Raw genomic sequence first — 17,521 nt, 5'->3', positions numbered from 1 at the left:
CCAACAATAATGAAGTTGGCACAAAAATCATCCATGATCACACCAAAACAAAATGTGTTGTCAAAGAAAAGCGCGTGTTAAGCCAATAGTTGTGGTTTACTTGTGAAGACAATGCATCTAATCTTCTAGGTATTTATGTAAGATTTGATTTTTAATTTTTAGTTACTACAAGCTTTGATATGGTCATCTAAACTTCCATAAGTCTACTCCACGTCTGGTAACACACATGCTTTTGAGAATCGGGCAAATGCTTTTATCGCCTCTGAAAGATTTTGTCGTCTTTTTGCATTGAGTCAGTTTGTCACGCTTCCGTGGCCAAAAACTCACCATCGGCTCACTGATACGGAGCTCACATGCAACAGCTTGATTTTCCTTCTAACACTGGAAATCGGGCTTTGGAAGTTTGCGAACTCCATACATGGAATCAGATGTGTGTGACTGCAAACCTCCATTCAAACTGTTTCCCTTCCAAACGGAATTGAAAAATAGTGAAAGGCGAAGGCGATGGGCGGTATTGATACACAGGAAAAGTGAAAAAGGTAACGTTTGACTGCCTAAATCATCCCAAGTTAACATTTAGTATGTGGAGCGCCATCAAAGCAGGATCCCGTTTGTTAAGCGAGAGGTACAGAAGACAATCAGGCTGAGCTCGCACTTTCTTGTTCTTGTGGCTTTACAGCAACATCACATCTTGGTCTCTTTGCAGTGGAAGTTGTTTCTTGGCGAACAGCTGGTGCCTTTCGCTTTGGCGTTGACTTTTTAAGTTCGTGACCAAGGTTGAGTGAGGGAGCGGGGTTTTGCTTTGATGGCGCTCAACGTACAAAATGTTCACTGGGAACTCGGGATGATTTAGGCAGTCAAAGATTACCTTTTTCGTCCTTCCTGTGGATCAATACTGCCCATCGCCTTCGCCTTTCACTATTTTTCAATTTCGTTGGGATGGTAAACAGTTTGAACAGAGGTTATGAAGTTCACAAGCAAATTTCTCGAGCCGTTTTCCGCTGTTAGGGCATCCAACAACCACACAGTTACGATGTCCGAATCCCAAAACTAAAATATGACAATATCAGAACCAGAAACAAAAGCGATACGGTTCAAAAGACTAGAATAGACTGGCTTTGTCAATAGACACATCCCACTGGGAAAACAAACACGGCACTTTGATGCTCACTTTATCAGAAAATCTTTCCCAGTATGCATTGTGCGATGACTGGAAGTCCAAAATTCAGGATGCATGTATTGCCAAACCATAGGCTGCATATATGAATGGACAATGTGCCAAACAAAGAATCCGTCCATATTTTCACTGCATCGTTTTATTAGCTGCACAGTTCAAAGTGTGAGAAAAAAATAGCAGCTGATAGTCCAGAAATTATGGTAAATAAAGTACAGATACCTAAAATGTAAACTTAAGTACAGTTTTTTTTTTTACATCTTTGTTACATTCAAAGACTGATAATAAGTCTTCTTTCAAATTTCACACTTTTCCTTTTGGATTTTTTTGCGCATCTTTACTTCAGTTTGGTTATTTTTAAAATCCTCTGCACTTCTTCTGCTTTTCCATATTTAGCTGTTCCATATTCTATACAGTTCTAAAAGTATAATTATGTCCTCTCTGGGTTTCTGTCTGTGTGTGGGTCTTGTGTTGTGTTGTGTAACGGAGCCCTGAGGTGCACAGAGGAACGCAGCGGAAACATGAGCGACTAAAAATACCCCGTCATCAAAGCGTTTAGAGCGGTCTGTCTCTCCTCCCTCATCCCCTCTTTCTCTGTCTCGGTCTTTCTCTCGATTTTCATATATTGTCCCCTTATTTTCCAAACCTTTTTTTTGTCTGACAAGCTGTGCAGAGAACAACTATTTTTAAAGGTGCGCCGTGTAATTCTGTGTCACCTGCTTGTTTCTATAGAGATATTATTACTCTGACTGATACCTCTTAGTATTATTTCATATTATTCAAGTTAATTACAGCACATATAGTATAGTTTAATTTAATTCCTTTATTTAGACTTGTATTCTAATTTGAGAGCACACATTTGAGTGAATATAAGTCTGAATTATTTACTTACACTTGTTTTTTTTTGGGGGTTTTTTGAGTTGCCAGATGGAGAATCCTTGGCAGAAGAGACCATCCACACCAAACAAAGGGGGAGAGCACTATTTAATTAGTTTTACTTTGTTAGTCTAGTTTGTTTTAAGGTTACTTCATTATCACTTATTATTTTCTGTATTATACTTACCATATTTTTCTGCCTATAAGTCACTCTGGGGTATAAGTCGCACCAGCCAAAAAATGTGTAATGAAGAAGAAAAAAGTATATGTAAGTTGCACCAGACTATAAATCGCACTTCTTGGGGGAAATTTAATTTATAAAATCAGAGACCAAGAACTAACATTTCATCTTGAAAGGCAAGTTATAGTAATAACAACAGAACAGAGAACAACAGACTGTTAAAGTCACATATGAACAGTTCTTCAGATAACTTTAACATAAACAACAGAACAGAACAAGTTTACAAAACTCTCCATCTCACTCCAAATCACTAAATCCTTTCAATTCTTCATCCTCTGAGTCACTTCTGAGCAACTCCGTGACCTCTGGAGGTAAATAGAGCACCACTTTCTCTTCTGTGTAGCTGTCATCAGATTCAGCTTCAATTCCAGTTAAAATTATTCCAGCCTTTCTGAATCCCGACAGGATCATTTCGGTTGTCACTGAAGTCCAGGCTTTCTCGATCCATGCAATGACAGAAAAGTTGCATGGTGCATCTGTCCGGTTGCCATGGAGCTGTGTTCTTCATCCCCCGCATTTCCCCAGTCCTTCACAACTTTCTTTCTGCTGCTCGATTACCATTTTCGGCTGAATATTTCACTACTTGCAGCAAGACACGTGCAGGAGACATGCACAGTAGAGCCAAGTGACAGTGGTACAGGAGTAAAAGGTGCAGCAGATACTGACACACAAGCCTAGAGCCTCTCGCAGCGGTCACTGTGGAAATTTTAATACATAAATCGCACTGGAGTATAAGTTGCAGGATCACCCAAACCATGAAAAAAAGTGTGACTTATAGTCCAAAAAATACAGTATTTGCCTTACTGTTACTTTGATTAAGTTAGTAGTTTTAGTTAATTATTTTGTGTAATTCTCCTCTTGTGTTCAGTTTTAGTTGGCCCTCATGTATTTAAACACATCTACTCTTAGTCTATTTGGGTTAGTTTTGTTCTGTTCAGTTTGATTTATGTTACCTCAATTGGGCTCAGCTTTTTGCTAATGATTTACCTAATTTGAGCCTTTGTTAAATTCCTTTTTTTTTTTCTTTTTTTTTTTACCTTCTTAAATTCAAACTTATTTTTATACCTTGTCTTTGCCTTTTCATTTGGTTCACTACAAGCGTACTTTACATTTATTCAATTTCAGGTGGTTTTAAAGCTCAAAAATACCTAGAAAAACAGGCATTCTGACTGTGACGGGCTCGCCTCTCCACAGATCTGACATGTAACTTGGTCCGGTTTGGTCTCCATGAAGATAGAAAGGTTTAATGTCATAGTGTGAAACATTCCAGCAATAATGAAGCAATAACATCTTCACGGAGAAAAGCATTTTTGACGGACGCTCCACCAGAAAAGCTGCACAATGTATGTTTAACTGCACTACTTTTTATGTTTGTGTGTAATGTATTTATGATAGTTGTAGCTGTAGTTGTAGTTGTAGTAGTAGTAGTAGTAGTAGTAGTAGTAGTAGTTGTAGCTGTAGCTGTAGTTGTAGTAGTAGTAGTAGTTGTAGTTGTAGTAGTTGTAGTAGTAGTTGTTGTAGTTGTTGTAGTTGTAGTAGTTGTAGTAGTAGTTGTTGTAGTAGTTGTTGTTGTAGTAGTAGTTGTTGTAGTAGTAGTTGTAGTAATAGTTGTTATAGTAGTCGTTGTAGTTATAGTAGTCGTTGTAGTTGTAGTAGTGGTAGTAGTAGTAGTTGTAGTAGTTGTTGTAGTAGTAGTAGTAGTTGTTGTAGTTGTTGTAGTAGTTGTTGTAGTTGTAGTAGTAGTTGTTGTAGTAGTAGTTGTTGTTAGTTGTAGTAGTTGTTGTTGTAGTTGTAGTAGTTGTTGTAGTAGTAGTTGTAGTAGTTGTTGTAGTAGTTGTTGTAGTAGTAGTTGTAGTAGTAGTTGTTGTAGTAGTAGTTGTTGTAGTAGTAGTTGTTGTAGTAGTAGTGTTGTAGTAGTAGTGTAGTAGTAGTAGTAGTAGTTGTTGTAGTAGTTGTTGTAGTAGTAGTTGTTGTAGTTGTTGTAGTAGTAGTTGTTGTAGTAGTAGTAGTTGTTGTAGTTGTTGTAGTTGTTGTTGTAGTAGTAGTTGTTGTAGTAGTAGTTGTTGTAGTAGTAGTAGTTGTTGTAGTAGTTGTTGTAGTAGTAGTAGTAGTTGTTGTAGTAGTAGTTGTTGTAGTAGTAGTAGTGTTGTAGTAGTTGTTGTGTAGTAGTTGTTGTAGTAGTAGTTGTTGTAGTAGTTGTAGTAGTAGTAGTTGTAGTAGTAGTAGTTGTTGTAGTAGTTGTGTTGTAGTAGTAGTAGTTGTTGTAGTAGTAGTAGTAGTGTGTTAGTAGTAAGTAGTTGTAGTAGTAGTAGTTGTTGTGTAGTAGTTGTTGTAGTAGTAGTTGTTGTAGTAGTAGTAGTAGTTGTTGTAGTTGTAGTAGTTGTTTTAGTAGTAGTTGTTGTAGTAGTTGTAGTAGTAGTAGTAGTTGTAGTAGTAGTTGTAGTAGTAGTAGTAGTTGTTGTAGTAGTTGTAGTAATAGTTGTTGTAGTAGTTGTAGTAGTAGTAGTAGTAGTTGTAGTAGTTGTTGTTGTAGTAGTCATAGTAGTAGTAGTAGTAGTTGTTGTTGTTGTTTTAGTAGTAGTTGTTGTTGTAGTAGTTGTAGTAGTAGTAGTAGTAGTAGTTTAGTAGTAGTTAGTAGTTAGTAGTTGTTGTTGTTTTAGTAGTAGTTTGTTGTTGTAGTAGTTGTAGAAGTAGTAGTAGTTGTAGTAGTAGTTGTAGTAGTAGTAGTAGTTGTTGTTGTTGTTTTAGTAGTAGTTGTTGTTGTAGTAGTTGTAGAAGTAGTAGTAGTTGTAGTAGTAGTTGTAGTAGTAGTAGTAGTTGTTGTAGTTGTTGTTGTTTTAGTAGTAGTTGTTGTTGTAGTAGTTGTAGAAGTACTAGTAGTTGTAGTAGTAGTAGTAGTTGTTTTAATGACTTTTATCGACTTTAACCATATTGTAATTTAGACTAGAAAAGACACGTGATCGGGTCCATAACAAAGACACAAGATGAACATTTGACCTCATTTTGACCTCACAATTTTTGGGTCATTTATTTGTATATTTTTGCAGTACACAGATTCAAAGCAAATATAGCGTTTACTGATTCTTTTTACTGATTTTAGTGCTGGTTAGTTCTTCTTTCTGTTACAATTTGTCCAAAAATGCGGTTGCCAGTTTCAGTGCCGGAATCCATTTGGTTTAAACCTAAAAGTGTCTCACGTAATTAACATTTGTGCAAATCTGATGCGTGTCTCTAGGGTTGGACATCTGACACAAGAGAACAGAACAAACCACGCCGCACTCGTTCACTCCTGTGGGCATTGTGCAACATCTGTGCACAGCTGGGCTCGACCCGGAGGGAGAAGGAATGGGAAAGTGAAGAGGAGAGAAAGAGGAGGAGAAGGAGAGACAGAGAGGGGTCGAGAGATGGGGAGGGGGTGGATGATAGGAGGAAGAGAAGAAGTGCGGGAAACAGCGGAGAGATGAGGTGGGAGGTGCGGTGGGGGGGGGGGGGACACCCGTGGGACGTCCTGACAGATGAGGGTCTTGAAGCGGTGCTGTCATCATCAGGTCTGAACACAACATGTGATCTTGTGTTCAAATCAACCAGCTGTTTAATGAGTTTTGTTGAGCCTTGAAGAAAAACCTTTTTAATATACTTTTACAGACTACTCTTTTTTCGGACCAGTCAGAAAATGCGTAATGAAGAAGGAAAAAAAAACTAAACATATAAGTCACATTTTTTGGGGGAAATGTATTTTATAAAATCAGAGACCAGGACAACAATAACAATAGAACAGAGAACAGCAGGATGTTAACGTCACATGTGAACAGTGTTGGGGAGTAACGGATTACATGTACCAGAGTTACGTAATCAGAGTACAAACAGTTACTGTTTCAGTGAGTGGTAATTAGATTACAGTTACTTGGTTGAAATAAATGGATTACACAGAGGTATTTTCCTGTTTTCACATTTTGGGTTATATCTCTTTTTTTTTCTTTTTTTTCGGTAATTCCACTCATTGCCGGACACTAAATCAGGTCTAAAACCAGGTCTAAAGCCAGGTCCAAACTGGGTCTAAACCAGGACTAAACCAGGTATAAACCAGGTATAAACCAGGTATAAACCAGGTCTAAACCAGGACTAAACCAGGACTAAAACCAGGTCTAAACCATGTCTCAAACAGGATTTAACAGGACTAAACCATGCCGTGTGGACCGTGTCTCCTCGTCTTCTGTCAATAATATTTTTAATTTGGTTAAGTAAAGTCTGATCTTTTTATTTTCTTTTAGCAGACAAAACATCTTATGTGAAGATATCCGAGTCTTTGCTTCTCTACAGCAAACCAAGTAATCCAAAGTATTCAGATTACGTTACTCACTTTAAGTAATTTATTGGATTACATTACAAACTACATTTTGGTGTATGTAATTTGTAATCTGTAAGGGAATACATTTTATAAGTAACCTTCCCAACACTGCATATGAACAGTTCTTCAGATAACTATAAACAACAGAACAGAACAAGTTTACCAAACTCTCCATCTCACTCCAAATCACTAAATCCATTGAATTCTTCATCCTCTGTGTCACTTCTGAGCAACTCCACGACCTCTGGAAGTAAACAGAGCGTCGCTTCCTCTTCTGCATAGCTGTCCTCAGACTCAGCATCAATTCTAGTTAGAATTATTTTGGCTTTTCTGAATCTCAACAGGATGGTTTCGGTTGTCATGGGCTTTACTGATCAATCCAGTGACTTCCAGGAAAGTTGCATGGTGCATCCTCCCAGTTGACAAAAATTTCTCGCTCACTCCAAACTTTCTTTCTGCTGCTCGATTACTGAAATATTTCACTACCTGCAGCTTGTAATCTCCAAAAGATGATTTTCTTTTTGGAGGCATTTGTGTTCAGTCATCTCAGTCGTCTTTATAAGTTTGTTTACATTTTCAGTGTTACAGAAGTAATGGTGCAATCGACTGACATGATACAGACAGGACAGAGGCTCTTTCTGCAGGAGACATGCACACTAGAGCCAAGTGACAGTGGTACAGGAGTAACAGGAGCAGCAGATGCTGACACACAAGACTAGAGCGCCCTAACGAGGCTGCCGGTGTGAACATTGTAATATATAAGTCGCACTGGAGCATAAGTTGCAGGACCACCCAACCATGAAAAAAAGCTCAACATATAGTCCAAAAAATATGGTACACGTGTTATCGCTGTCTGATAAAAAGCAATAACTCGCAACTAAACCTGAGAGTTGAACAAAAATGTCTATGTAGGGAAATTTGCCTTCTGCATCTTCCATTGCCGCTTGTGCTACACCTGGTTTTGTCTGAAAAGAAGAAGCGAATGCAAAATATACACTCTCCCTTCTGTGAGAGGTTCGGGCCGCTCCAGAGCCTCCCTTTCAGAGCGGGAGTTCTGATTCTGAATTACAGAAAACTTTTTTTTTTTTACCGAGCCAAAGCTACATGGGATTATTAGTGTTGGATATTCAATGCACTTTGATGTCAAAGAGGAAGATGAGGAACTGAGGAAAACAAACTATGCCAACCTCGACTGCAAGATGAATACTCAAGATTTTTTTTGTGAGAGATACAGGACGACATTTACAACATACTCCATACAGATGTACAACAACCTACCCTTATGTAACAGATAATACTCCCTACAATTGTACAACAACTCATGCTTATGTAGCGGATAATACTCCCTACAACTGTACAACAACTCATGCTTATGTAATAGATAATGCTCCCTACAACTGTACAACAACCTACCCTTATGTAACAGATAATACTCCCTACAACTGAACAACAACTCACCCTTATGTAACAGATAATACTCCCTACAACTGTACAACTCACCCTTATGTAACAGATAATACTCCCTACAACTGAACAAGAACTCACCCTTATGTAAGAGATAATACTCCCTACAACTCTACAACAGCTCACACTTATGTAACAGATAATACTCCCTACAACTGAACAAGAACTCACCCTTATGTAACAGATAATACTCCCTACAACTGTACAACTCACCCTTATGTAACAGATAATACTCCCTACAACTGAACAACAACTCACCCTTATGTAACAGATAATACTCCCTACAACTGAACAACAACTCACCCTTATGTAACAGATAATACTCCCTACAACTGTACAACAACTTACCCTTATGTAACAGATAATACTCCCTACAACTGTACAACTCACCCTTATGTAACAGATAATACTCCCTACAACTGAACAAGAACTCACCCTTATGTAACAGATAATACTCCCTACAACTGTACAACTCACCCTTATGTAACAGATAATACTCCCTACAACTGAACAACAACTCACCCTTATGTAACGGATAATACTCCCTACAACTGAAAAAGAACTCACCCTTATGTAACAGATAATACTCCCTACAACTGAACAACTCACACTTATGTAACAGATAATACTCCCTACAACTGAACAACAACTCACCCTTATGTAACGGATAATACTCCCTACAACTGAAAAAGAACTCACCCTTATGTAACAGATAATACTCCCTACAACTGTACAACTCACCCTTATGTAACAGATAATACTCCCTACAACTGAACAACAACTCACCTTTATGTAACAGATAATACTCCCTACAACTGTACAACTCACCCTTATGTAACAGATAATACTCCCTACAACTGTACAACAACTCACCCTTATGTAACAGATAATACTCCCTACAACTGAACAACAACTCACCCTTATGTAACAGATAATACTCCCTACAACTGAACAAGAACTCACCATTATGTAACAGATAATACTCCCTACAACTGTACAACTCACCCTTATGTAACAGATAATACTCCCTACAACTGAACAAGAACTCACCCTTATGTAACAGATAATACTCCCTACAACTGAACAACAACTCACCTTTATGTAACAGATAATACTCCCTACAACTGTACAACTCACCCTTATGTAACAGATAATACTCCCTACAACTGTACAACAACTCACCCTTATGTAACAGATAATACTCCCTACAACTGAACAACAACTCACCCTTATGTAACAGATAATACTCCCTACAACTGAACAAGAACTCACCATTATGTAACAGATAATACTCCCTACAACTGTACAACTCACCCTTATGTAACAGATAATACTCCCTACAACTGAACAAGAACTCACCCTTATGTAAGAGATATACTCCCTACAACTGAACAACAACTCACCCTTATGTAACAGATAATACTCCCTACAACTGAACAACTCACACTTATGTAACAGATAATACTCCCTACAACTGAACAACAACTCACCCATATGTAACGGATAATACTCCCTACAACTGAAAAAGAACTCACCCTTATGTAACAGATAATACTCCCTACAACTGAACAACTCACACTTATGTAACAGATAATACTCCCTACAACTGAACAACAACTCACCCTTATGTAACGGATAATACTCCCTACAACTGAAAAAGAACTCACCCTTATGTAACAGATAATACTCCCTACAACTGTACAACTCACCCTTATGTAACAGATAATACTCCCTACAACTGAACAACAACTCACCCTTATGTAAGAGATAATACTCCCTACAACTGTACAACAACTCACCCTTATGTAACAGATAATACTCCCTACAACTGAACAACAACTCACCCTTATGTAACAGATAATACTCCCTACAACTGAACAACAACTCACCCTTATGTAACAGATAATACTCCCTACAACTGTACAACAACTCACCCTTATGTAACAGATAATACTCCCTACAACTGTACAACAACTTACCCTTATGTAACAGATAATACTCCCTACAACTGTACAACAACTTACCCTTATGTAACAGATAATACTCCCTATGTCTTGTCAATTATCATATCATTGTTGTACTTCCTATGACCTCTTGTATACAGCTCAGATTTTATATTTTTATTACATATTTTTCTATTTTATTTTGACTTGTTCATTCACCTGTCTCTTGCTGTATTTTTTTGCTACTTATTTAGAATTTATTATTACCATTTATATATATTTTTTGTCTTTGTTATTATATTATATTGTGTGTGATGCTACTGTGTGCAAATAATTCCCTTTGAGGATCAATAAAGTAGAAGTTTATCGGTGAAAAAAGTGTGTTTTTGCATTTGTGGCTGGGTTCCGCTGTTTCCTGTCTTGTAAAAACTGACTTTTTGTTAATGTGTGTTCACATACACCATGTATCCAACACGCAGTTTTAACAGGACAGGAACACACTGTTTGTAATAATTATGTGGGTCACACCAATCTGAAGTGTACCCTGAAGGGAACGGGAAAGCATCAGGTTTATGTAGTGGAAACAGTTTAACACAAGAGAGAGCACACCTGAAAGAGGAGTTTAGAAGAAAAGATATTGAACACATTTCATACAAGAATTTAATACACAGTTGTAAAGCATTTCTTACACATTTGTTCAGATTTAGTCTCTGATCCACACTCCAAAGCAGAAAGTTATAGTGTAGCCTTCCTCATTCAAGTGGAACTAAACACTAAATCAACCTTTTTTCCTACTTCTTTTTGCACATTTCAATCATTTGCTTCAGTAATTTCAAGTACTATGTGACATCACGAAAGACTGTTCCTATTACAGCCCGGTGTTTCTGATTACAAACTCTGCAGGGGCGGAGTTTGAAGTGTGGACACCTGTTAGACCAAACCCACTGTTCTTCAACTATCATCGTGATGGCAAAAACTCCACTCTGACCATCACGAGTAGAGAAAAGTGCTCATCAGCTCATCGTGGTGAATAACTGGGATGTGCATAATGTGTAAGGAAAGTGAGGAATATGAACTAGTTCTGTTTTCTATATTTTAACATTCCTAGTGGAGGTTCTGCCACCTGATTTCTCCATGGAAATGTTATTGCTTTGTCTAGAATGTTCCACAGTATAGATCAGGGGTTGGCAACAGAAAATATTGTGGAGGTCCGGGCCAAAATGCTTAACTCAATTCTGCATAATATTAATTGTATTTCCTTATAAAAAGCAGTAAATAGCATTGTTCTGACGTGCTGCTAAGACTGGAAAGAGTTTATTTAATGGCTAAGCAATAAAAAAAGTGAGGTTGCCTTACAAAAACATCACTTAAAGAACACCTCTAAAATAAAAGAAATGCAGTTTTAGTCCATGTGTGAGGTAAAATTATAAAATATGTTTATTTTTTCATTCCAAATGAGCTTAAACGGGCTGGTCAGAGTCAACCAAAGGACCCGGGAACTGTACAGTGCCCTGTTATAGATTAAACCACAAGCACATTACAGCACAACACTACAAGTCAGATCTGTGGAGAGTCATTTGTATTCATAGAAGGAACAAGCGCAATCAGAGATAGTAACATGGTCCCCCTTGAGGTGTCGGTGGGGTCAGTTCATCACCACAGAAGCAGTTTATGAGGAGCCCAGTCCATATTACATGATCGTTATATCCACGATGCAATGTGTGTATCTGTACAGGCCCATGAACATTTGTGTGATATTGGTCACACATGAGAATATCTGTGTTTACTGTGTGTGTAACGAAAATGTCATTTTTCATGAGTCCTGTATATGTTAGTTGTGTGACTGTAGATCAGTGTGTTGTGTATCACCAGAAAAAGAAGAAATGGAAATTATTTTAGAATTTGAATGGCATACACTGAAAGAGAAATGAACTGTTATGTGATTATCTCGAAAACTATTAATATTTTACTATACAAATGCATAGAATTATAAATAGATAATGTTTTTTTCTGAGATTTTGAGACCACTCCTGTTGCTCTAGCTCGAGCCTTCGCGAAGTTATGACCAAAAATGCATATTTGACCTTGGTTACCTTAACCTTCAAGTGACCTTGACTGGTTTCAACCTGTAACATCCAGTGTACCCCGGTTATATGTGTGCCAACTTGTGGGATGATTGGGTGAATATTTTAGCCTGCGGATGGTTCAGAAATTGCCAAAATGACCTATCCTTTATAATGGCGTGACCTTTCAATTGACCCGTGTGACCTCAAATGACCTCGAATCGTCACCAAACTTTTTTTTGCGGCATCGGGCATGGGGGCTTGACCCATGTACCAAATTTGGTGACAATTGGTCCATAAATGACAGAATTATCGCGGGTGGACAGACACACAGACATACAGGGTGAATACAAAACCTGGTCAACAGAAACAGCTTTAATGAATAAATACTAGATTGATATGTTTAATTTCATACCATGAAACTTTCCAGGTAAAGCAATAACATCTCCATGGAGACAAGCAGGTGACGGACCCTCCACCAGAAAAGTTACACATTGCATCTTTACGTTAAGAAGCCACATAAACCAATTCGCATGTCAGGCTGTTTTGTTGTGTTGATTTGCGTCCCATTTTCTTGCTTAATTAGAATTTCTCAGTCATTACATGTTATCAGCCCCGCGGTGGTGGTCCTCGTGTCTGGTTCATAAAAGCGAGCTCATTATTAGAACGATGAGCGAATTGCCGAGGACCGATTTAGCCGCAGCGCTAAATAAAGCTCCAGTAAAGCTGCAGAAAAGGCCAACGCTAATGAATAACGCACAAAGACACCGAATCAATAAATAAAGTCTTTATAACAGAAGGTTATAAATTATTCATATTTTTAGTATCACTGTAAATTGAGGAGTTGTTTTCTCAAAATAAGGTGGTTCTGTTGATTCGCCTGTCATTTACTTATGTATGTATTCTTGTGAGCTTTAAAGGTGCATTGTGTAACTTTTCTGGTGGAGGGTCTGTCACTTGTTTGTCTCTATGGATACGCCACTGCTCTGCCTGGGATGTTCCACAGTATGACATTAAATAGCTCTACCTTATGTTTATGGCTTTGTAGCTCAAAAATACCTAGAGAAACAGACATTCTGACTGTGAGCGGGGTCGCCTCTCCACAGATCTGACCTGTAACTAGGGCTGGGTATCGTTAAAAAGTTACAGATACGATACATAGACCACGATGCGATACATATCTTAATACAGTGAGTTTTTGGTTCGATACGATATATTTCAAATCGATTCAATACGGTTCAATGAAAAATAAAGGCTAAATCATGGCTGTGATACTAAAAGTCTTTGGCTTCGTTCAGACTGCAGCCTGAAGTGACCCAAATCCGATTTTTTGGCCCCTATGTGACCTGTATCTGATCTTTTTTTTTTTCAAATGTGACCCAGGACACTTGGATATGTGGTTCTGAAACAGATACATATCTGATCTTTTGACATGCAACTTCAGTCTGAACGGTCAAAGCGCATTCATTCGACCTACACGTTATCAACAAGCCAGAAACGTCACTATTCTGCACTGAAGTAGGCGAAAATTGTTAACGAACTCCGTGTCACTGAAGTGAAGCACATCGCCACTCACCACTCTTGGCTACGTCTCCACATCCACACGTTCTTTTCTACGGACGTTGCTGCCGCTGTCCCACAACACACCACGGCCAAAAACCTCGTCCTTCTCCTTCTCAATCTCCTCCTCAAAACAAATAAGTTGTTCATGTTCTGGCTCCGGTACAAGAGAAACTTTAAAATCATCAGGTGCGTGTCCTCCAGTGCACATGCGGGACACTTTTGGGCCGTTTAATGTTCACACTGGAGATCACATACAAGTCGCATTTAATTGGAAATGTGAACGACCTCGCAAAAACATTGGATTTCACACACACACTAAAAAAAAAATAATAATAAAAAATCGGAATTGAGCTTTAAGCCCTGCAGTCTGAATGTAGCCTAAGTTAAACCACATTTTATGCAACGTTCATAAGAAAACACAAACATTTTACTTGTCAAAACTGTGAAAATATTATGTTAAATGAATAAATGAGTTTCCTTTCTCTAAACAAGCAACAAAACTGTAGCTCAATAACAAAATAATTTAGTAAAATATACCAAAAAATATTCTTGGTGATATATCAATACAGCAGCTCACAATATCATTACTGTATCATCATAGTAAACAATGAACTGTTTGAAATTAATTGTATGTATAGTGAGTGTGTTGTATGTACAGTGTGTGCTGGTGTATTTGTCTGATTGTTGCTATACTTTTTTTGTCCTGTAGATGATTTTACATCAACCTGCCGAGGGACTGAAGATGGAAATTAGCCATGTTGGCAATAATCTTGACATATTTACATTCTTAATGTTCATTAATATGTGCTGTCCCTTTACAAATAAATAAAATAAGAAGTAAGAAATAAGAAACGATGATACGATATATCGACACCCCCTACCTGTATCTTGATCTGGTTTGGTCTCCATGATGACAGAAAGGTTTCACCAGAAAAGTTAGACAATGCACATTTAAGCCATGTTTAATGTTATTACCTGCTCAAAAACATGCTTAGAGTTGCGTTTAGTTTTTTAGTTTTTTTAGACATGTTTGAGTACGAGATATTATTAGTCTGTCTACATCTCCAAAGCTCAAAATGCTCTGTTCCACCTTGTGATGTCATGTAGTGGTAGTTTCGAGTTAACAGCTCCTTTTACATTTAGTTCAGTAGAGATTTACAATTCCAGGGTTGAAATCATCCAGATGATTCTAGTGAAAGCAAAACGGCTAGAAAAATTAACATATCAACTGAATCACTTAAAAAATCATCTCTACATTCCATCCTTTGATTGTTCCAAAACTCTCTGCGAAATTTGTTTTGCTCTTTAACTACAGCTTTAAACAGGTACTTTTTCATGTGAGATTTTACTTGAGTAATCTTTTGTCCCAGTGTCTATACTTTTATTTAAGTAACAGAATTGAGTACTTCATCCACCACAGGCTCAGATAATCATATCATTCGTTCATGTTTTTCAAAATAAAACCAAAAATAAGAAAATTTAAAAAAAAAAATTTCTTCATGATTTGTCTCCAAAACCAAAATGAAAAAACAGATAACGATTTTTATTTTTTTTTTAGTTTTTGATTTTGTTTAAATTAATAATGGAAAAAAACAGATAATGGCCGTTTCCTGTTTCCGTGACTTAAACTGCAATGCAGGACTTTTGTGTCGCATACGGACTGAACCAGTACTAAACCAAGACTTAACTGGTCTCAGTCCTGCTCTGGTTCTGGTCTCAATCCCAGTCTGGTCCCAGTCTCAGTCCTGATCACCCCACAGTCTACGTGGACAAACCTCTGGGCCCGTCCCGACACTTCTGGTTCAGTCCTGGTTTAGGACTGAAACTGGGACCAGGACTGAGACCAGGACCGAGACCTGGTTTAGACCTGTTCAACAAAATCGAAAACTGTTTCAGTTTGATAACTAAATCATGATCAATTTTTTCATTTTGGTTTTGGAGACAAATAAGAAAATTGTTTTTTTTTTTTTGTCTTCTTATTTTTGGTTTTAATTTGAAACACAAATGAAACACAGATTTCTTACATTTATTTATGTTGGCCACATAAGAAGTAACAAAATTTAAAAATCTGAAAGAAGGTTTATTTATAAGTCAAACTCTAAAAAGTGGAATCTATTGGACAAAATAATATCCTTGGGAGTATGAGGTTGAGTCACAATATTTTTCATATTCAATCTGTTGCATATTACATCTAATTAAGATATCCAAATGTGGCCTTGGGTGATTTTCTGTTCAGACTGAATTACATCTCAGAAACAGAGTAATTAGAAGTGTACCCTCTTTTGTCTTGTGGCTCGAAGTGGGTCGAACGTTACAAAACCTCCATTTATGTACTGAATCACTGTCAGCCTTCTCTGTCTTGATTGAGTTTCATATTTTTAGTTCTCATTAAGTGTATTAACCAAATTTAGCCCATTCATCAGAACTATCAGAGCAGATTATACAGACCAAATGATGCATAAAACAAAAGACAACGTTCAAAACTACACGATCTTTCAGTCTTTTGTAGCATCGTGGTTTGAGTTTCAAGGCAAGTTTATTTGTATCACACAATTTGTACACAAAGTAATTCAAAGTGCTTTACAGAAGAAGAAATACATTAAAATCACAATAAAAACAAATCAAAACATAAATAATCATAAAATTAAAGATTAAAATTAAAAAAGAGAGACAAACATTAATTACATAAATTATAGAGAAGAGTGTGGAATGAAAACCTTTCAGTCATACAGTATGCACAGTTAAACAGAACCTTTTGAGCCTGGATTTAAACAGAGTCAAAGTAGACTCCTGTTTCACATGTTCAGGAAGATGGTTCAAGGTTTTAGCTGCATGAACCTGAAACTCTTACTCCCCGTGTTTAGTCGTGACTCTGGGCACCAGCAGGAGGCCGGTCCCTGAGCTCCTCAGAGTGTGAGATGGTTCATATGGCACTAACATGTCACAGATGGACTTTGGTGCTTGACCATGGAGAGACTTGTACAAGCAGAGACGCTTTAAAGTCTCTGAGCCACAGGAAGCCAGTGCAGAGACCTGAGCTCAGGACATATGTGCTCATACTTCCTGGTTCGAGTCAGGACCTGAGCTGCAGCGTTCTGGATGTACAGCAGCGTCTCACAGCTCGTTTGGAGAGACCAGTGAGCAGAACATTACAGGAGTCTAACCTACTGGAGACAAACGCATGGATAAGTCTCTCCAAGTCTGATTTAGACAGTAAACCTTTGATTTTTACTCTGTTTTTTAGATGGTAAAAGGCTGCACTGTTAAGAATTACTGGTCAGACCCAAATATGCAGAGAAAAAAAAAAGATATTTTATTAACAAAAACAGTCTTGGAGGGGGGATAGATTCCAGGGGAGGCAGGATGGGTCCAGGTTGGCGGCAAATGGGAGGTACAAGGAGATGGAGGCTGACCAGAGGCTTACGGAAACAGGTGGTGATGGGATGAGGCCGGCTCCAAATGGAAGTGCTGGGATAGGCCAAAAACAAACTGGTAAGTATCAAAAAGTTTTCGGAAATCTCGAAAAACATACAATAAGATAAAATTGTTCACCACTAGAATGACGGAACGATCTGGCACTGAAGAGAAGGTCAGCAGGTCTCTTATGGCAGGCGATGATTAATTGATGAGTATAAGGAGTGGAGCTCAGCAGGAGGTGCGCGATTGGGATCCGCCCAGGAAACACCAAATAAGGTAAGGAGGGAAGGAGCAGGGAAAGGAGGGGTAGGAGGGGCAGGATGAAACCCTCATATGCACATGTTATTGATTTGATGTGGCTGCTTATGTTCAAGTGTGAGTCCATTATTACCCTTAGATTTCTTGCCTGATTTGAAGGTTTTAGAGAGAGAG

The sequence above is a fragment of the Boleophthalmus pectinirostris genome, unplaced genomic scaffold (genome assembly GCF_026225935.1).
Source record: "Boleophthalmus pectinirostris isolate CB_2022bp ecotype Guang Dong unplaced genomic scaffold, ASM2622593v1 HiC_scaffold_7, whole genome shotgun sequence".
NCBI lineage: Eukaryota > Metazoa > Chordata > Actinopteri > Gobiiformes > Gobiidae > Boleophthalmus > Boleophthalmus pectinirostris.
The sequence above is the reverse complement of the archived record's forward strand: the minus strand, read 5'-3'. Positions refer to the sequence as shown.